Source organism: Pipra filicauda, unplaced genomic scaffold (assembly GCF_003945595.2).
Source record: "Pipra filicauda isolate LSUMZ 115617 unplaced genomic scaffold, ASM394559v2 scaffold30_size5312502_pilon, whole genome shotgun sequence".
NCBI classification, from domain to species: Eukaryota; Metazoa; Chordata; class Aves; order Passeriformes; family Pipridae; genus Pipra; species Pipra filicauda.
Window position 1 is genome coordinate 66,562 of NW_024104432.1, and position 21,774 is coordinate 88,335.

Consider the following 21,774-nt stretch of genomic DNA (forward strand, 5'->3'; position numbering starts at 1 on the left):
TGGGAAAAACAAAAGGATTTATGGCCTCACTGGAGGAGGGAGTATGGACAGGAAAAAGAAAAAGAGGGGCAGTGTGATAGTGAGCTCTAAATTAAGCATTTTAGGAGCATCAATATGAGTCTGTAACTGTATGCACTGCCCTTGGTGGTTTCAACTCTTCCATGAACCATGAATTTGGGAATTCCTCTCTTTCTGAAGACATCTAATTTCCCTAGTTTTTTGCTTTCCCACAGTACCAAATTCCAACTGACTTTGGGACATCTTTCACCTCTGAAAGGGGTCTGAGTCTTCTTGTTTTCTCCATATACAGCTCTCCCAGGTAGAGGAGAAAACCCACTACTCTGGACTGAAACTTCATCCATGAAAGACCAGAAATTGAGGCTGGGGCAGAGTGAAGAGGACAGATGCAGGGTGCACATCCCTGGAACAGAAGCATTGATGCTTCTGAGGCAGCAGTAATAGAACCAGATCAGGTGACTGAAGCAGTTCAAACACTTAAAAGCTGCTGTTTCAGACTAAATTCATCTCCATGCCATTTTCTCATTCAACTGGGAACATTTCATGGAGACGAATTGGTCACTTCACACTTCTGTGAGCCTCCTAAACTACAGATGGATGTGGAGAGCCCTTTGCTTTCATCCTTCTTTTTAAAAGTCCCTTTTTCAATACTGGCAATGTCACTATGGAAAAAGTAGTGTTTTGTGCTTCATTTTATGTAGTAGTACAGTGGAGAATAGACTTCCAAAAGTTAGATGAAAGAATTTCTGTCTTCTGGGAACTTTGGAAGTATTTTACAGTCTGGGTGACTGGCAGGATTGTTTTAAAACTTGTTTCCTTCAGTAATGATGCAAGAAAAGTTAAGATTTTATGATAAAGGTTCCTGTAGCAAAGTCCTCCCAAAGTCAGAGATATATGCTCCATAGTATCTATGTATATATGTATACCTATATAAATTGTCTATGCATTTATACATATGAATGTATATATATACATGTGCATCAATATATATAATATAGAATTTTAATATGTGTGCCCCTGTCTATATAAAATAGTGAATAAAATCTGATGTTTTAACTATTTTTAACTGCCCTGTGGCTCTTTCTGCTTCCTTGCCAATGCATCACAGTTTGTACAGTCCTTCAGAGAGACAGTTTGGAAACACATTTTAAAAACTCTTTTCACTAAAAGCTTATTATTACTATGTGTGGGAAGAAGAAGTCAGTTCTGCTGTGTTCCAGGTAGTTTAATAAGACATGTGATTTGTTCTTTACTGCAGGCAGGCAGGCAGCAAGCACGTGTTTTTGCTCTACATATTTCACACCTCTTTAAGGAAAGAGAAAAAATATTGTGAGAAAACAACTATTTGTACATTGCTAAAATCCATTCTGCATTTTATTTCTGGAAAATGCAGTAGGGAACAAACGTAGGAAAGAAAGCAGAGGAAGCAAAAAATTTGGTACAAAAGATTGATTTGACAAGGAAGAGGGAAGCAGTCAAGGGCTACATTAATGTATTTATGGTTTACAGGAATGGCACCAACTAGAAATGAATGTGAAGGGAGAGGAGATGTAAAGGTGTCAAGTGAGAAAAAGTGGAATAGGTAAGACTAGTTAATCACGGAAGAGAGATAACAGATCACCTGTCATGGATCATAGAAAGTGAGGGAAGCTTCCCAGCAACACTTCCCTTTCACTTTTCGGGACCTTCAGCAGTGTAAGAATGAAGCACAGCTGGATAGGGAAAACAACTAGAACTGTAGAAAGGCATTCCAAAAGTCCAAGGGCACATCACAGACCTTTAGATCATCAAGCAGTAGAGACTCAGAGCTTGGGCCAAGGGTGACTTTCGAGTGGGGGTGAAGATCCCAAGAAAACCAGCTGTTGAGCAGGCAGGTACAGAAAAAATCATCCTCGTGAACTCAAAAAGCAAAGTTAAATGTTTCAGTGAAGAACTTGGCTGTCTCCTGTGTCACAGCTCAAGGCAAAAAGCCAGTCCTGAACACACGGATGCTGCTTGGCTGGGAATTTTTTTCAACTGAAGACACAGTATTTGCTTATATTCTAATAGCAGAAGGAGCTGATTTTAATTATTTAGAGCACTGTAAATTTGTCACAGTGAAAATTATACAAACAGAAGGATTATTAAATAAAGTAACAATTTAATAAAGTGTGTTGTAGTAATTATATAAATCATTTTATCTTGTGCTTCTTCTGAAAAGTGAATTTTTCAAATCAAGGCATTTAGTAGCCTTCAGAAAGTAGCCTATCCACTCTAGAAAAAAAAAAAAAAATATTGTATGAGGAAGTAGTATGAGTACAGATTCAAATTTTAATTAGTTGTTTAAAAAGTAAAAAAGTGTTTATCATTGAATATAACATAAGAGATCCAATAGTTTATCCATAGTACTGTAGGAAATAGCACAATATGAGAATATTCACTAATGACACCTTGCAGAGAAGAACCTGGAGTTCTACTAATGTTTTAACTAAACTTTTCTTTTCTTTTTTTTAATGTATTTGTTGTTCTTTGATACATTTCTTTAAAAATGGCACAAGCTCTAAAATGTGCAGAATATTGGAATTCACTTGTCCTACACATTACATACAAAAGAAGAGTTGCACAAACTACATTTACCAGGGTGTATTTCTCCAGGTTTCAATTCCGTTCACACAATTTTTTTTTGTTTTTCTCCTCTCAAACCTGAAATATCACCACTTTTGTCCCTACATCTCTCCCTAGGTTATTTATGTGAGATAACCCTTCTTTGTCCCCTCCAGCCCTCACACGCATGCACAAGAGAGAGCAGTGTAAAGCACAGGATTGCTCAGTGAGGGAATTGTCTTATATTTTAGAGAAGTAGCATTGTTTGATAGTTATAAGTTTATAGTATGCAATTTTTCATTACTAGATATTGAAAAAAGGACATTATATCAAATGTTCACCTGTCCGCCATAATTTCTTTTGCTTCTTTTAATGTCTATGCATCTTTAACATCCTGAAGGTACCCATTTATCAATTTTTCTGAACTATATCTTTATCTGTCACAACACTGCTTTACCATCAAAATCAGCAAAGTTGTATCTCTTTGTCTTGACTGATGAATGTTCTTTTCCTTTTTCTCTTCCTCCTACAAGCCATTAAAACATGAGGCAAATTTTGTTCTTGTTTAAAGTCTGTACAAAAACTCAGGACACCTCAGTTTTGTGGTGGTGACAACACACAGGGACACTGAGAATTGTCTCCATTCTACGGGGATGGGAATCCCCCTTACTCATCTGGTTACCATCACATAAACAGGCCCTTTAGACTGTGTAGTTTTAATTCTGATGATGCTGTAAGGATAACTTCAACTTCTCTCTCCATTCTCATCCCCACGGGAGTGAAAAGCATTACTTTCAGAACAAGAATAGTTGTTTCATTTATATTTCTTTTGGTAAAGCAGAACAACCTTGGTTTCAGCAGGAACAATACATATTTCATAGAATCGTAAAATTATTTGGGTTGGAAGTGACAATAAAGCTCATCCTGTTCCAACTCCCTGCCATGGGCAGCAACAGCTTCTACTATGCCAGGTTGCTCCAAGCCCCGTCCAAGCCAGTCTTGGACACTTCCAGGGCTGGGGCAGCCATAGTTTCTCTGGGCAACCTGTGCCAGAGCCTCCCTACCCTCACAGGGAACAATTTCTTCTTAGTATCTAAACACATCCTCTGTCAGTTTAAAGTCATCACCCCTCATCCTATCACTATATGCCCTCTCTATCTTTTTTGTATTCCTTTTAGGTACTGGAAGACCTCTCTGGAACCTACTCTTCTTCAGGGTGAACAGCTCCTACTTTCTCAGTCTGTCTTTATAGAAGAGCTCATCCAGCCCTCTGATCATCTTTTTGATGCCACACTAATATTTTTATTTTTTGAGTCAGACTAATATTTTTCTTTGCTCTGACTGCAAGTCAGTGCCAGTGCACAAGTCATGACTCCTTACCTGTTTGTTTCTTGTTGACTGGGGAAAATAACCCTATGCTGCTCCTTGCTTTCTGTGCAGTCTTAGTGAAAATAATAGTCTCTGTTCTTCCTTTCTACCTGCTTGCCTACAAAGCAACGTAGAATAACAACTTCTCAAAGCCTGATCTGTAAGGCAATGTTCAAGGAGATTAAGCAGAATAATTAGTAAAACCAGCACAAGTGACAGTATGTCTCAATGTCTATGAAAGAGAAGAAATACCCTTGTCTAAGCTCTATCCCTGCGTTTTGATGAGATTTAACAGCCACTTCAAACTCTTTCTAGACTCTCGAGATAACTCCGGTGTGATGAAAATTCTTACATGATGAGTGTTTCTCTATAGTGCAGACTCATTATGGTGGGAAGCTAGACTCTCCTTGAAAGACACAGCAGATTTTTATCAAGTATTTCTCTGGTAGGTTGACCCTGGACGGACACCAGGTGCCCAGCAAGCCACTCCATCACTCCCCGCCTGAGCTGATAGAGGGGGAGAAAATTATTTGTAAAAAAATATGAGTCTAGATAAAGGTAGTTTAATAAACCAAAAACCACATGTGAGAGCAAAGGAAAACAAAAGATTTGCTTCTTGTCAGCAGGCAATGAATACTCAGGGTGTATTTCTATGAGCTGCTCAAAAGTTAGAAAGAACAGACTTTTTATTCACTGTCAAGAGGTCTGTGCCTCCTTAAGAATATCTTGAGGATTGACAAACCTTCACAAAATTTGATAGCCACTTCTTCAATTTATTAGATTCTAGCCAATATTGATGAATTATATCTGTATTTAATGATTTGAAACTTTCCAGTTTCATGACATTTTCAAAAAATGTGGCATTTTTTCAGGTTATTCGCTGGTGAGAGGCAGTGTAACCATTTCCAGTGAATCAAAGAAAATATAACTGCGATGCAAGTGCTTTATTTGTGGGGTTTCTTTATGTTTCAGCACGTACAGATCAAACTCTTCTCTCTTAGTAACTTTGAAGCATTTGTCAATCCGCACTTGAAATTTCACATTTGCCATTTGCTAGAACAGTTTTCTGTTTAATTCCCTGACTTTGATACTCAAATTCCAATACATAATTCAGGTTTTAGCATTCACAGGGCAGCATAAATGAAAACTGAGAAGCAGTTAAGTATAATTTTCAGATTCTGATTACATTAAGAAACCTGACCAACCATACCCCTGTGCCACATCTGTTCCACACACAGATGTATAAATCTAGCAGGACTTCTAAAATGAGAGACAGGTTCCAAGGGGTTGTTTAGAAACCACAATCTGAATTCATACATTTCAAGGAATCAATCAGTGATGCATTTGCTTTGGTTCCAAAGGAGACTCTCGATATGGGCTAGGCAGTGATATTATGCCTGTCACCAGATGCTGTTTGTCTGCTTCTGTGCTCTAATTGCTATCAATAATTAAACACAGGTCTCTGATTCATATGCACAGAGGCAGAGATTCTTAAATTAAACATTTTAAAGTCATTATAGTACATTTTATATGTTCAGCTAAACACTGCACTCAGGCTGATTATGATTAAATACACTGATACCAAATTACATATTGATTCCATAAATATCAACAGATACCCAGAACAAATAAGAAGATTCCTAGTAAATAGAAGGAGCATTTTAATTTCAGATGACTAGTGGAAAGCAGCTTATATTTATTCATATATGTTATATTATGTTGCACATTGTGCAAAAAGATGGCATCTCCCAGTTGACCCGCAGAAAACACAAAATAATTTCCATCCTTTTGGAAAACAACAAGCGCAGACGATGTGGTACTCCCAAGTTTGTGTAACAGCCGCTTGAAGAGCCAAGCTTGAATGCAAATGAAGCTTGCACTTGTTAATCAGTGTATGACAGGCGTGATCTTTTCCAAAACTATGTCCCCAAAGTTGTTCTCCCTCTCTTTAAATAGAATGTAGTCTGCAGTATGTCTGGAGGGGGGAAAAAAATGACACTCTTTGAAACTGTGTTTACCCTTTGACAGGCTGTACAATGTGATGGCATACTTTCTTATGATGATTGCTATTAGTCATACTAGTGTCCTGCGCAAAGGTTTGGCAGACTTTCAAACGGAGGTATGATGATGAGCCATCTCTGGTGATTCACTCTTTCCACTCCAACCGCAGAGGTCACTGCAGTGTGACCCCTAATATCACCTTTGCAAAGCACAGGTTGTTCAGACATTATTCATCTTCTTGTCCCAGACTTTTGGGACTGTTGTCCTCTGTTTCCTGAATGTCATGACTTTCTTTCTGTGACTTGTGTTTTGCATGAGAAGAGTTCAAACCACTCAAATATCTCTTGATGAGGGTGAAATTCAAACACAAACCACTATCCAAGACAAGTTCTCATTTGAAATCTGAATCTAAAAGTGAGACCTACTCACTGTCTTTTTTTCCTTTGATAAGTTGCCACTAAATAGCTCTGAGAAAGTACAAATCAAGCGAAGAGAATCTTGTTGAACAGAGGTTTCAACAGAGGTTACAGAGAATGATTTTAGTTAGACTTTGAAAGGTCCCATTCTATTTGCAAAATAGCTCACAAAACTGGTTTATCTGTTGTTAATAGAGTCCCATAAGTGTTAAGTCTAGTGAAATATTTGGAAAAATAATGTACCCAAAGCATAGTGTGTGTCATGGCATTTTATAGAGGTTTCACCACTGTACATGGTGAGGTGGAGATCAGTAGGTGACTTCATTCTGACACACTGGCAAAAAAATCATTATAAAAATTGCATCATTTAAATTTCTCCACTTCAACACACTTCCAGTCACTTAGGCTATCTTCCACAGGTTTTGTTATCAGAAGGAAATATCCTGTCTTTCGAAAAATAGTTCAAATCCTGAGACCACGATTGCAAATCACCAGCTGTTTCTAGAGTTAACTGCATTTCAGAAGGGAGCTATTGTTCCTCAGGATATGAGATAATTTAACTTTATTGCTTGACATGATATCGGTACTTAAACATAATTGTCTAATGTCATTTGTCATTTTAGATGCATTGGGGGTTTAGGTGTATGCCTCCAGCTCCACTCCAAAAAACATAGGTCTCTCATAGGTCCTGTGTCATACTGACAAATCCAGCAGAATGTCTGTGATTTCTGGGATGTTGAAAATGACATTTATGTTGAAACAAGCTGACTCATTGACACATCACTTCTGGTTCATCTGTTGCTCATCGAGTCCCACTAAGTGTTAATGTTCATGGAGTACTTGGAGCAGGACAGCACCCAAAGTGTAGCATGGGTCTTGACACAGTTAATAAAACTAGAAATCTTCAACTAGCTTTTGTGCTTTATTTGTATTGTAGTTACAGGCACTTTAGTTAGACACTTCAAGAGAAAAACCAAGCAAAATTGCAATTAAATACAGATAAAATCCTTACAAAGCCACAATAACCTTTCTGGAATGACTTCGAAGATGCAAACTTAAAGTACTATATATTGCCTTAAATTTAAGATGTGTTAAATGTTGGAATGTTTTCTGATGGCAAACCCAGTACTCTATTGCTTTGCAATAGCTCTACTATACAAAAAAATCTGCCAAAAGAAATTTGCCCCAAAAAAATATTGTCAGGTTTTCTAACAAGCTAATATTACTGGTCAGAACAGCTTAGTTGCCTGCTAAAAATTCCCTTGACGTTACTCATTTTAAGACCTTGTTTACAGCTGCTCACAACTTTACAAGCCCATAATTCTGTGAACTAAAATATTTTATGCACATATGGTGCTTTGTGCATGGACTGTACACAGAGCCAGACCATACTAATGTTGAAATATTTTGGTCAAAAACTCAAATATCTCCTATTATAGGCAAGTTAGAGAAATAATATTCCGTTTTGTTCCCAGAAAACTCAAAATTAAAATCATAATAATGCAAGCATTTTCTTTTCACAGATGTGTGTTGTAATCCAGGATGTGCATTTGACAAGGATATGGCCTTAGCAAACCACCCAAGTCACTTTTATTCAGTCCCTCCCTGGGAATTACTTAATGATGGAATTACATACATGGGTTCGCTGTCTCCTCCAGAAAACTGATGTATCTTGTGGATCAGGGTCATGCAATACTGCAGACTGCTGTTTGCAAGATTCTGTCTCAAAAGGTGAATAGTAAACAAAGCTGGAAAATGGAAAGAAAAAATATAATTTGATAACCTAATGAAGTCTTTTGTGCAGTGGACTTATGATTAGTGAGCTTGTAAACAGAATTAATTGAAGGTTCTAAAGTGAACTCACTCCCCTGTGGACCTACACAAAAACAGAGAAGGAAGAGATACCATGAAGGCTGAGATGAGCAGATTTCAAGCATATTGACCATACTCTCAATTGTCAAAAATCCACTTGGGGACAACCGTGCTTGAGGTGAAAATTCCCTAATGTGCAATGAAACACAAAATCTGTTCCCTTCCTCCTCCTGTTCTTAGAACATCTGTGGCGAGAGTAGACAGGTGAGTTTTGTGATTTCTGAAAATAGATGAGTTTACCATCCAACTTTTTTCTTCACTGAGATCTTCCACCTGTCCTATTGCCTCTGTCTGGCCACTCACTATAGAATTACATTCTTATGAGTTAAAAGATGTGACAAGCTAATAAAGATTTCTCCTCAATAAGTTGAGGCAGAACTTTCCTCTGCTCCTCCACAAGATCTTCCTGGTTTCTGCCCTATGCTTCCTACTTGCCAAAAGCCACCTACTGCCTTTCCAAACCCTTCCCTAGAACTTTCCATGTTCCTATTTCGTTTTGGCCTGTCTGTGAGACAAGAGATACTACAGGTAGTGCTGTGAATGAGGTGACTGGTCATCTGCCTCTCAGCAGCTGAACTGGCCAGGCAGAACGTGCTATTTTCAGCAGTCACATGTAATCCTTAGGCTGTATTTTTGTACATCTCAGTCATGAGTACTTTAATATCTTTCAGATTTCTACTCCTCTGTCCAGTTTGGCTGATATTAGCCAAAGGGTTCTAAAGTTATTGTGAGAAAAAGGACTGACAGAATCAGTCACAGAGATAGAAGTGATGCCATCACATCAGGTTTGTCCCCTTAGGAAATCAGACTAAAATGTTGGACACTTTTAGTATTAAGAAATTTGATTGCTGCCCCAGAGAATTTCATCAGTGAGTCTGCCACAGCCTTCTTATATGATGGTGGGCACATCACTTCAATCATCTAAGTATGATTTCAAATATGAAATGCAGTGGAGCTGAGCTGTGGCAACCAGGCTGCAGCAACTGGTGCTTGTGCTTTAAAAACACATAAACTGCTATACAGTACTAAGAACTCTGAAAATATGAGTCCTGTGAGACTGGTGCAAAATCACCGAATTAGGGCAGACTCATGGTCTGAATTTTTCTTGCAGGCATTTAAGAAAACATTTGGGTTCTTGGAGTGACATTTAGGTGAAATTTAGAAGATGAGGTTTAGGAAGACAGTTCTGAAAAACTACATTTACCTATTAATACTTGCCATTTGAACAAAACAGGGGTCCTTAGCAAAGTATTAAAAATTTGTGGATTCTGATCATGTGTTTTGCTTTTTTAATTTCCAGTGATTTCTCAAAGCAAAATACACAATCAATCCTTAATAAAACCATTCCATAAAACCAGGGCTCTCCAGCACAGTTTGGTGGTGGGACTGGAAGTGGAGGCAGTAGTATGGTCAGCCACAGGAGGTTGTGACTATCTGCTGGCCTAAAACTCACAATTATATCCTTTTCAGTTCTTACCACAGTCTACAGACAAATTCTAAACACAGCCCCAGTCCTCTGTCTCCCTCATGCTCCTTGTCATGCTTTTCACTCCCGTGATCTCTCATAAAGTTAATTCTGTCCTGTTACTATTTATATCAGCTGACTAGGAGTAACATGCTTAGATTATTCTAAGAATACTTTCTTTTGCAAGTTTCCTGTAGGTGCTTAAACAGTACATGCTGTTATCAAATCCCTCTTTGTAAACAGCTTTTACGTTAGACGACTGTGTTGTCATTTTTCATTTATTTAACTTTTCTTGGTTGCTGTTGGAAAGAGGAGATAGCTAAGGGAAAGACATCCATTATAAGCAACAGGAAATAGATTTTTTTGTGTCACCTTGTTTTTCAGAAAGATAGAGACTATTCAGCTTCTTCTGAATTTCTTTGAGGAAACCATGCCAAGCTGAATTCGTACGCATATGGCTAATTAGGCAGAGAACATACTTCCATTACTTTAATTGGAAAGTGAAGCTTTCCATAAAAGAGGCAGGCAAATGAGATGAGGCTGGAGGGCCCAGGTAGATCTGTACTGACACATAATCCTCACTATGTGTCATATAGTTAACTACAGTTTTTGATGATTGTGTTATGTATCATCTTATTTTGTGGTTGTAATAAAAATGTTTGTTGTGTTTTCTCAGATAAGTCATTCCACTGAAATATTGCTCTTTTCTTAAAGAGTCAGTTTGTGGGTCTCTCTGCAACACCCATCAGATCATGGTGGAAACTATCAGCCAAAACACGCTTGCCATTTCAGGGCATGAGAGCATAATAAAGATCAAAAGCATATGAAATTAATATTTAAATTCAGATCTGATTCTGCTTCCAGAAATAGGTGATAATCTGAAACCTTGCCCACTTTTAATGTTGACCAATTTGGTTTTACAATTGCATCTGTGTTGAGAAATCACTGAACAGAAAAATCTTGAGAATCACTGAACAGATCATCTTAACATGCAAGTCCTTCCACTAAGTACCTCTGCAAAGTCCCCCAATGCCTCTCCTTTGCATCTGAAGACCTCAGGAGGTCTCTTAGAGCAGTATTTGACTTGAATAAAATATATTGTTCCCTTTTTCTAGCAATATGTCTCCACACCTGAGGTAATTATCCTCTTAAGCCAAAATCTTGTGAGGGAACACAGAAAAAAAACTTTGCTTATCCTTTCAGCAACCCCCACGCAGTCTATATTTCAACATAAAAGTTCTGGACTGTTACTTTCCTATTTTTTTTTTTTTGTTGTTATTGTTGTTGTTGTTTTTTAATATTACAGCATTTGGCTCCTTTAAACTTGTCTGCATGAAGTGAAAGCTGTATCCAGCATTCTTCACATTCTCAAGAATCTCTGACAAAAACAGCTCTCAAGATGTGATACATACCATATTAAGCAGAAATTCAGTGGAGCAGAACTGTAGTTGTAGTTTCCCCTTTTGGCATGCCAGCCACTTGCATCACTACATTATTAATTTTTTCATCCTTCCTGTCCTACAGAGCTGAACAAACTCTTTTTTTTTCCCTTTACTTCTTTCATTCTCTCTCACATCTTGTGCTCTGCTTTTGAATTAGTTTGCAATAAAATTTGCCCAAATTCAGGCTTTAGATTTTATCCAAATAATATTTTAGAAAATGTAATGGACGTAATGAAGAGTAAATCCTCATTTCTATGTATTACTGGTTAGTAGGTAAATCATTTGGATCCACCAATGTGCAGGATGTATAGTGGGAAGAAATAACCATAGAAATAAGGGAGGAAGGTACCCACTGTCTTACAGCACTGAAGAATTGAACTCTTCACCATTTGGCAGATTCATATGGATGAAAAACAAAGAGCTCCAGGCTGACCATTTAAACTCATACACTCCCCTCGCCATAGCACTGATGTAGAAATAATTTGGCTCAGAAAACCAAATGCTATATTTAGTTAAATGAAAGCACTTCTCATAAATGCTTTCATCTGGATGGTACACTTGGTTTTCACCTATAATTTCCATTTACTTCTGCAGTGGTTCCAGAAGCTCCACCCCACCTAAAAAAATTTAGATTTTACTGACACTGTATTTCAATTTTTCACTTGATGTGTTTCTTTTCCCCAAAGAGCACACAGTGTGTTGGAGAAACATCACTTGGAATAGAGAGCAATGTGTAAGAGTACGATATCAGATTTTCAATGAATTTTGGGAGTACTTGATCTTTAAAAACTAAGCTCCACACATTGTAATATTAATTTCCATGCTTACATTGATGCATGTTAGCCTTAAGAACTTCAGTCGGGGCTTTCTGATGAAGACAGACACTAATTGGACAATATTTGGGATCAAATATTTACTTATAGATATGGATTTTTACAGGTTTTTTTGTTCTCAAAGAAACCCCTCTTTCTCCTTCCCCTCCTCTCTTATTTACTGTTACACCAGTTTCCTGTGTCTTACGCATGACTTATGTGTGCTTAACAGTAAATATTGCAGCATTCGTACAACTAAACTCTATAAATGTCAACAGTAATTGCTTTACCTAATTGTAGCATGTAATCCTTGAAGTCCAGACAAAGAACAGTCAAAAAGAAAATGTGGTATATAATGCATTAGTTGCCTTTGCTAAATCCCTCTATAGTGCAGAGCCTTTAGTCTGACTTTCAGAGAATTTCTCCAATGTTTGACCCTCTAAACGTTGAACCTCCTGCTGGAGTGAAGCACTGGTACATGTAATATTCAGCTGCCATAGATACTAAACTGAAGTACAGCTTGGAAGGAAGATGAGAAAGTACATCTCCATCCTTTGTGGATTGCTTTAGGCACTGCTTTCAGGTTGCATACTTATTTTCTGACTTAGTACACTATTACATTGGATAATTATCAATAGGTCCATTTCTTCCTTTATATGATGTTGTTCAGGATATTCCCACAACAAGTAAGAGCACAGGAAAGACTTGAACCCAGTTATGAACTGTCTTGTGGGATGCTCTAAAGTAGTAAGAATTTCTAGATGTTTTTGACTGGTGCACGATTTCGAGTGGATACAAAACAGGTGAGCAAGACAAAGAAATTAATCAGGTACTTGACCTTTTCCTATACCAGGGTAAGTATTCTTGAGTATGACCAGAAAACAAAACATTTTACAGGAGGTCCTTCTTATTGTTCTAAGGTTTCTTAAGAGGTTACTAGACTTAAACATAAGTTCATTAGGGATTTTGAGGTTTGAATTTGAGATTAAAGCTCATAAAACTGGAGTGACTTAAGCACTTAATTCCCTAGATTTGCATAGTTGTCAGTCCTTATATGTATTAATTAAATAAAAACATAAAAGGCCTGTCTGTTAATTAAGCTGAAATTTCTAAAGAAGTTTGAATGAATTAGATATGAAATTAAAATTAATTTGAGTTTTTTAATGCCATCATTCTCAAAAATCTCATCCTGTCCTTCCCTAGTGGTTTTTTTTCCCCTTATTTGAGTTATACTTCAACTGCTAATGCTAAGTAACAGGCAAAAGAGATTCCTAACATAAACTGATTCTTTCTCCTATTTTCAGGATTGTAGGTAACAAAACTTTTAGTTGAAGAGGAAATGAAATTTTCTTTTCTTTAATGGGCAGAGGTTACTAAGATGGAAGAGTATTCTATCTCCTGAGGTATCTATAGATCTGGCTCAAAGTGTGAGAGTTGTTCTGACTCACATGGATTGCAAAACCTGTGAAACATACACAGGTACAGCAATTTTACCAGCTCACACATACTTTTACTGGCTCACACACACTTCAGAAACCTTAGCACATGTCATGGTTTGAGAGCCCCAAAATCCAATTCCCTAGTCCAAACTCCCTCCCACATCTCAGCCCAGTGTGAGATTTGTTTTTCCAGACACCACACGAGACTCAAAATGGGGGAAAGGGATTGTATTACAATGACTGTACAAATAAATACTACAATACATTATATACAATCTTAACTATTTCTACCATGACATAAAAGTATTTACAAGGGATCAAATCTCTTCTCCCCTCCAAATAAAAGTCCAGGAGGGAAGAAGGAAAAGATCCCTTTCCACTCTCAGAGCAGCAATGTCTCATAGGCAACAGGTTCTCTTCTTCTATGCAGCAGCTGTAGCTGGATCTCTGCCAGTACACACGAGGGGGTATCCAAGCCCTCATGGTCCTTTGCCTCCAAGCGAGGGTCTTCTCTTCCATGGGTTGCGTTTCCCAGGACAAGGGCGCTACCACCACGTCATATCACGAAGCGCAGGGGTCTTCGTGACGGTCCTTATCTTCAGGGGATTCAAATTCCCCTTTGCAGAGCTCTGTGCTCTGTCTCAAGCAGCAGGGGGGCCAAGGTCACCCCCTCCACATTCCTTCTCGGAGCTTTTCAGCTCCTTTCTGCAGTGCATGTTGCACTTCACCCCTCCCTTCTAGGAGGTGAGGGGTCTCCAAGGAGTTTGGGGTCTTTTGACTTCAGTTGTTACCCAAACTTTCTCTGTAGAGCTCAGTTCTCTCTCTGCTGCCGGCTCTCTCTCTCGGCTCTCTCAGACAACTCTGTGTCTTCCTTGACTGCATGCTGTTTACTGCTTCTTAGTTCTTATCTGTTGGCTCTTTTCCACTGTCCTCGGCCAGTGTTGTTTTTGTCGCCGCTTCCGTTGCTCACGGTGGAGGAAAAAAACTTCCAACTTCTCAGTCACAGACCTCAGTCCAGTTTAACACTGTTCCAAGTCCCTGCAGCCCCCAGCCGGGGCTGGGGGGCCCAACCCCCAGTGGGGCTGCTGCTGCTTCTCCTCGTGGCTTTCACAACATGGTTACCTCTTCTACAACAACTGCAACTACCTTCTCTTCCGCTCTGCTTGTGATATGTTTATATTTTGCAGAAGCACTCATTGGGTAAAACCTCAAAACTTCAAGGGTCACCACCCCCTGGGGTTTTACCATTTTATAACTGCAGGGGGAAAACTGTTTCCCACCACCACAGCATGTTAAAACCAGTAGAATCTAGCTGTCACCAAAATAAAATTGTCAACTGAAGTGATACACTACCTGAAAAAAATTATCTTAAAAAATAGAGAAATAAGGTCAGAAATGTCATAGGAATTATTAGTAGCTGCTGCCTCCAAAACCAAATATTGCTTCTTGGCAGTTGGTTACACAAATGTGCCTGTAATCCCAAGAGATCTGATTTGAAGGGACTTTGGAAAGATTGTGATTGCAGTACATGCGCAGTCTTTCAATCCATGTACAAGTGGACTGAAATCACTCTGGAGACTTTGATGAGAAAAAAATAATTGCAACAGGTAGAGCTTTTCTTTTTCCCTCTCTTCATCCACCATGTGGAACTGCAGAGAGATTTTACAATTAAAAAAGGAAAACAAAATAAATATTGTTGTGCACCTAGTAAATCATTGTGCAACCTGCCCCAGTTCTGAAGGGATGGTGATACTGCTTATTCTTGGAAGAACCTTGTCATCAGTCAAAAAACCAATGATTCTTCCTCTATAGAAAAATCTCTGTTAAATGACTGAAATTATATCCTTCACTAAATCTTACCTCAAGACACGGATCTACATAGTGACATTAGAGGGGAGAAAAATACTTGGTTTGTGTTTTGTTTGTTTTTTTTCCTAATGAATAAATGCAACAGTAACTTTAGACTCTTACATAGTCTTAGGAATGGATGCAGCTCTAGAATTACTGTGCCAAACTTCACCCAACCTGGCCTGAAGAATTCCAGGGGTGTGGCATCCACAGCTTCTCCAGACAGCCTGTTCTAATAATCCCAGGGGCATGACCCAATTTCATGCTGAAAGCATTTATTTAGACTTTACTGACTGTGATGGGGGAAAACAGTTTTCCCCCTGAAGCTATAAAGTGGTAAATCCCCAGGGGGTGGTGACTCTTGAGGTTTGAAACAATGAGCGCTTCTGCAAAATATAAACATATCACAAGCAGACCAGCAGAGAAGGTGATGTTGTAGTTGTTGTAGCGGTTGTTGAAGAAGTAGCCATGTTGTGAAGTCACGAGCTGAGGGGCCCACAGCCCCACTGGGGGCTGAGCCCCCCCCAACCCCCAGCTGGGGGGCTACAGGGACTTGGAACAGTGGGACAGGGACTGGGCTAAGTATCTGTAGCTAATGAGCCGGGGGAAGTTTCTCCACCGTGAGCAACAGCAGCAGCAGCAGCAGCTAGACCGGGATGGCCAAAGGAATGCAGAGGAGGGCTTTTGCCCCCCCCGCTGCTTTGAGTCAGAGCACGGAAGCTCTACCAAGGGGCTTGAATTCCCTGAAGATACAGACCGTCACGAAGGCTTCTACACTTCGTTGATATAACTGTGGTGAAGTGACCTTTGTCCGGGTGAACACAGCCCACGGAAGAGAAGACCCTCACTTGGAGATGAAGGGCTGAGAGGGGCTTGGATACCCCCTTGTGTGTACTGGCAGAGATCCAACTACAGCTGATGCATGGAAGACAGAGAGAGAGAGAGAGAGAGAGAGAGAGAGAGCCTGCTGCCCTAGAGACATTGCTGCTTTGAAAGTAGAAAGGATCTCTTCTTCCCTCCTGGACTTTTATTTGGAAGGGAGAAGAGATTTGATCCATTGTAAATAGTGTTTTGTCATGATAGAGATAGTTAAGATTGTATATAATGTATTGTAGTATTTATTTTGTACTGTCATTGTAATATATAATCCCTTCCCCCATTTTGAGTCTCGTGTGGTGTCTGGAAAACCCATCTCACACTGGGCTGAGATGTGGGAGGGAGTTTGGACTAGGGAATTGGATTTTGGGGCTCTCTAACCATGACACTGACATATCTGTAGGTGAGCTAGGGAATTTCTTCAGTTGCTTAAATGGCATAGTATACTGACATTTGAGACAGCTTACCTAGACCAACCAGTAGGCAGCTCTGTTCCCCATTCAGCTGCTACTCCAGGTTTGTACAGGTGTCCTGTTCATCCTGTCATGTACTCAGTAGTTCTGTAGGAAAGTTTAGGGTTTTCAGTGGCTCTAGAGACATACTCAGAAGCAGTTCAACAAAGTCCTATAGTAGGCAGAATTCATCTCTAGACTTGTAGGTCTGAAATTAGATGTCTAGATGTGGTACATGAGCTAGGGGATGACTCAGTTACCAAAATCCATAACTCTTGTGCCTTTTCAGAAACTCTGTGGTATCTGATGTACCTATATGGGACTAGTAAATGCAGTGCAGAAACTGTGCACCATTCTGCAGCAGAAACTGGAGGTCATGCTGAAGTATTTCAAGTAGCACTAGACATTAAAATATGTGAAGCCAAATTCAGTAACAATACAGGGAAGAACAGTAAGTTCCTCTAAGGCCAAATAGGCAGCAAGCTGAGCCTTCAGGTGACAAGTCCAGGCTTGTCTGTGTGTGTGGCACCCAAAGACATGCCTTTAGGCATTTAAGAAGTGTCAAAGGCTGAGAGATGAGACAGGGAGGGATGTTAGTCCCTTTCTACTGCCTAATTGTGGAGCTAACTGAAGTGGAAATTAAGCAGAGTATGACTACGTAAATCCTTTGTAGATACCTTTGAAGTTGTTTGACTTTCACAAGCATTGAATGCTCTTCACTCCCCAAAAGCAGGGACTGATATCAGTGCTCTTGCTGAGGTTTTATTATGTAAGCATGACTGGAGGGCTTGATTTTCATAGGTCCCGAATAGTATTAATTAATATCTACAGTTTCGCACTGGGCAACCGCAGAATTCAAAATTATATGTTATTTTTGAAAATGTGAAACTGACTTTAAGTTCCAGGGAAACATTCTACAGAGAGGGAAAGGGACTGTTTCCCCAGCTTCGTCTCATATGTATAAATTACTGAGTTTTATTTTTAAATGTTGTTTGACTTTTGGGGTGGGGGAAACTTGTTTAGAATAAAATTGGGGGGTTTTGGGGGGTTTTGGGGGGTTTTTTGTTGGTGATTTTTTTTTTAGGGAGAGTATTAGGTTTTCTTCACACACAAGCATTGGAATCTAAAGAACAGTGACAGTTCATTAGCTGATGAGGGACCACTTTTTCCAGCCCCATGTTTATTTGAGGACTATCTGCTTTGGGAAGTGTATAAGTTCTGTTACTAAGCAACCACATTCCCTCTTCTTGGAGTAACAGGAGGATGTTCTGCCCATGCAAGTGCACAGGTAACCTGGTTTTCAGACCACAGAAGGTCTTCCTGTGGTACAGTCAGCCAGATCCCATACTGATATTTTTCAGACTGATCCATTTCAATTCAGTGTGGGCAAAATCTGAACCAGCTCCTTTTAGTGTTCTGTCTCTCAGCCAGAATTGTTTGAGATCACTGTTTGCTGGAAAAAGTAAAGGAATAATACCCATGAGTGTACCCAGTCCAAGTTTGTACTGAAGAGTCTGTGGCTAACTGTGTGAACTTTTACTGAAGTATACTGTATTTTTTATTTTTTTTTTTAGAACAGAGGGAAATGTGAAGAACTTACAGCCACAAAAGCAGTCATTACTGTTGTGTGGGACTGAACTGAAAGACAGCCATTTAATTGGTTAAGAAACACATGACTATTTTTCCCTCTGGCGACTTGTCGGAAGTGCAGTGAAGCAGCAGCGAGCTGGGTACGTACCTTTGTGTTCGTGCTGCCTACACGGGTGTGCGTTTGTCAGCCGGCGCTGATGGGTCCGAGACGTACACTAGATGGTGCTTGCACAACGCAGGGAGCAAACGTGTGTCTGTCTCAAGATGTGTCAGCAACTCAGCGCTCCACCTCCTCCTCGAGTATTTTCTGTGATGAGCACTCTGTCTTATTAAGTGGAGTCATGTATTAAATACAGAAGGTTCACAAGTGATGCAAGAAAAAAAAGGGTTATTCTCTATTTCACTGACCAATGTAATGCAGAGACAAAATAGCTCATCTTCATACTTTTATATATATGTTTGCACATGCTTATGTATATACACAGTCTTGGTAGCTCCAAGTTTCTAAAGACGGAGACCTGGTATTTTAAAACTTTTTTGTATATTGCTTTAAAGTGATACAAATGCACAGAACTGCCATGAAAGTGAGGTCTCTTTATTATATGTTTGCCCAGCACACAGTAGCATTCAAGTCTTAACTAATGTATAAAATCTGGTATCAACTATTATGAATTTTTGAAAAGGAAAATAATATTTTTTTTAAAAAAAAGAGATTTATCTTCCCCATTTTAGAAGCAGAGTCCTTGAAAGAAAAAAGAAAAAAGGAAACACTGAATGCTGAAGGAAATTATTTCTGTGAACTATATGAAGACATCATCATGGCTAGGCTTCGCGAACGAAGATTTGGGAAGGCTCTATCCACAAATTGTGCAAAAGCTTTTTTATATATCCTTGGGACAAATGAGAAACAAAAGAGAAGAAAACCTGAATCAATCATTTTTATATTTCCACATGGTACATAAATTATGTATATTTCAATAGAGGAAGTCTTGTGTTTTATTCAAAAATAAAAATAAAAAGCTTCAAAAATTATTGACAATAATTCAACTCTCAACATAATTCATATGCTCAACATATCCCAGCTCAAATAGGATAAACACACCACCAAGATGTGCTATATACTGATTCTCAGTCCTTTGTTTTTAAAGTCCAGACATAATAACTTACAGTTATCTAACCCTCCAGTTGAATATGATTAACCTCAAATTTTTTTCAGGATCTTGTTTATTTCAGTCATGTCTGGAGGCTCATATACCTGGAATGTGGTCTCAAATCAAACGTAATTACCTTCAATGGATGTACATTTAGAGAAAGGTTGGATTTTGGGCAGAGAAAGGGAGGTGGATAGCAAGGATGGGGGAAGGAAGAGTGCTAAAAAGAAGAGAGAAGCTTGTGTCAGAATTACTTGGATAGGTGCCAATATGCAAACCGAAAGATTTCGAATCAAATTGTGCTGCCAAAACATACAGAAAAAAAAAAAAAAAAAAGGATCAAGCAACAGTGTCCTCATTCCTGAGTTCATTGTACACCGGGTGAGAGGACCAGTGGTGGCAAGCTATTCTCTGTGCTTTGTTAAATGGAATGAGCTATAAAGGAGATTAGGGTAGTGGATGTGGCTGTTCCTGAAAGGGTTGTGCAGGTGCATACCAAAACTAAGTTGCTGAAGGTGTAACAGAAGCAGATAAGCACAAACAATACTAACCAACAGATTCTCAACTCTCAGGTACTTTATTCAGCTGCGTTTTGACACTAGCTTGCTGTGTCGACTTGAAGGGAGACTGAGCAAGTTTGCTGATGATACTAAATTAGGAGGAGCTGTTGATTCCCTCAAAGGCAGAGAGGTCCCACAAAGACACTTTGACAAATGAAACAGATGAGCAATCTCCAACCAACCATATGAAGTTCAACAAGGGGAAGTGCCAGATTCTGCACCTGGGATGGGGCAACCTTGGATGTATGGACAGATTGGGAATGAGAGGCTGGAAAGCAGTGCTAGGAAAGTGAATGGGGGTCCTGGTCAATGGCCATGAGTCAGCAGTGCCCTGGCAGCCAGGAGGCCAACCCTGTCCTGGGGGTACCAGGCCCAACATCAGCAGCCGGGCCAGGGAGGGGATTGTCCTACTCTGCTCTGCCCTGGGGTGGCCTCACCTCAAATATTGGGGTAGTTTGGGACAGCACAATGTAAGAAAGATGTTGAGCCATTAGAGAGTGTCCAAAAGAGGGTAACAAAGATGGTGAAGAGCCTTGTAGGAAAGCCGTGTGAGGACACTGAGGACACTGAGGACACTAGAAGAGGAGACTGAGGGGGGACCTCACTGCAGTTACAACTTCCTGGGGAGGGGAACAGGAGGGACAGACACTCTGCGGAGACCAGTGACAGAATCCGAGGGAATGGCCTGAAGTTGTGTCAGGACAGATTTAGGTTGGATATTAGGAAAAGATTCTCCCCCCAGAGAGTGGCTGGGCACCCCAGGGGGGTGGTCACAACAGCAAGCCTGGCAGAGCTCAAGGAATGTTTGGACAATACTCCCAGGCTCATGGGATTGTCCTGCACAGGACCAGGAGTTGGACTTGGATGATCCTTGTAGGTTCCTTCTAACTCGAGATATTCTATGGTTCTATGATTCCCTGGCCTTCCTGTTTAATTTTTTAAAACCCCAGGAGCTTCACTGACTTCACTACTTGAAAGTGGGACAAGACATGTTAGTTTCCAACTGGCCAATCATGGAGCAAGATTATGCCAGACTATGCCTGCATCTGGATTTTGTTATTTAGAAAAGCAACAACACCTGTTTCCCATTTATGCAGAAGAATTAGCAGTTGGGCTCCAGACTTGGCTGCTATGCTTCCTTTTGAATCCAGGAGAAGTCAGATGCCAAGTGCTGGCTTTTGCAGCTCTGTTTCACCACCAGGTAGCTTGGGTTATTATATGCTGTAGCAACTCCAGTTACAGGCAGCCCTGCTTTCTTATCCTGTCCCCACCCATTCCTCCTGCCTGCCAGACTGCCCCTGTCACCCCATCATACTCTCAGTTTGCACTGGGAGACAGACAGCTAAACCAGTAAAATCTAGAAGTATCTAGGTAGTGTCATCTCTTTCCGAGACCTGCAGGAAGGTGAAGAGGATTTCCAAAGTGGGGGATTGAATGTTTTTGTGGGGGTGGATGGTGGGAGGAAGCAGGGAGGAGGCACAGGGACAAGTCACATCCGGAGTTTTCATGACTCAAAATTTAGTAAGTGTATCACGTTAGTCATAGGAAAAATGCATACCCTGAAGTTGTAGTCCAGGTGTCTGGACCATCTCATGTTGGCGTCTCCTTCATGTTGTTGTAACATGTCCAACTGATAGTTAATTAATCAAATAAATAGATTTTCCCCCAGCCAAAGAGGCACACCCACGAATTTCAGAAGGTGCGCTGAATCACAGACATTAGCATTTCACTGTCTGTGTCTGATGGAGGGGGGGAGCTCATAACCTGCAGCAAGGCAGTTAAAATAATCAATGAGTGCATGTTTAATCCTGAGAAAGGGGAGGGGGGGTGGGAGGGAGGGAGAGAGACAGAGAGAGAGAGAGAGAGAGATGAAAGAAGGGA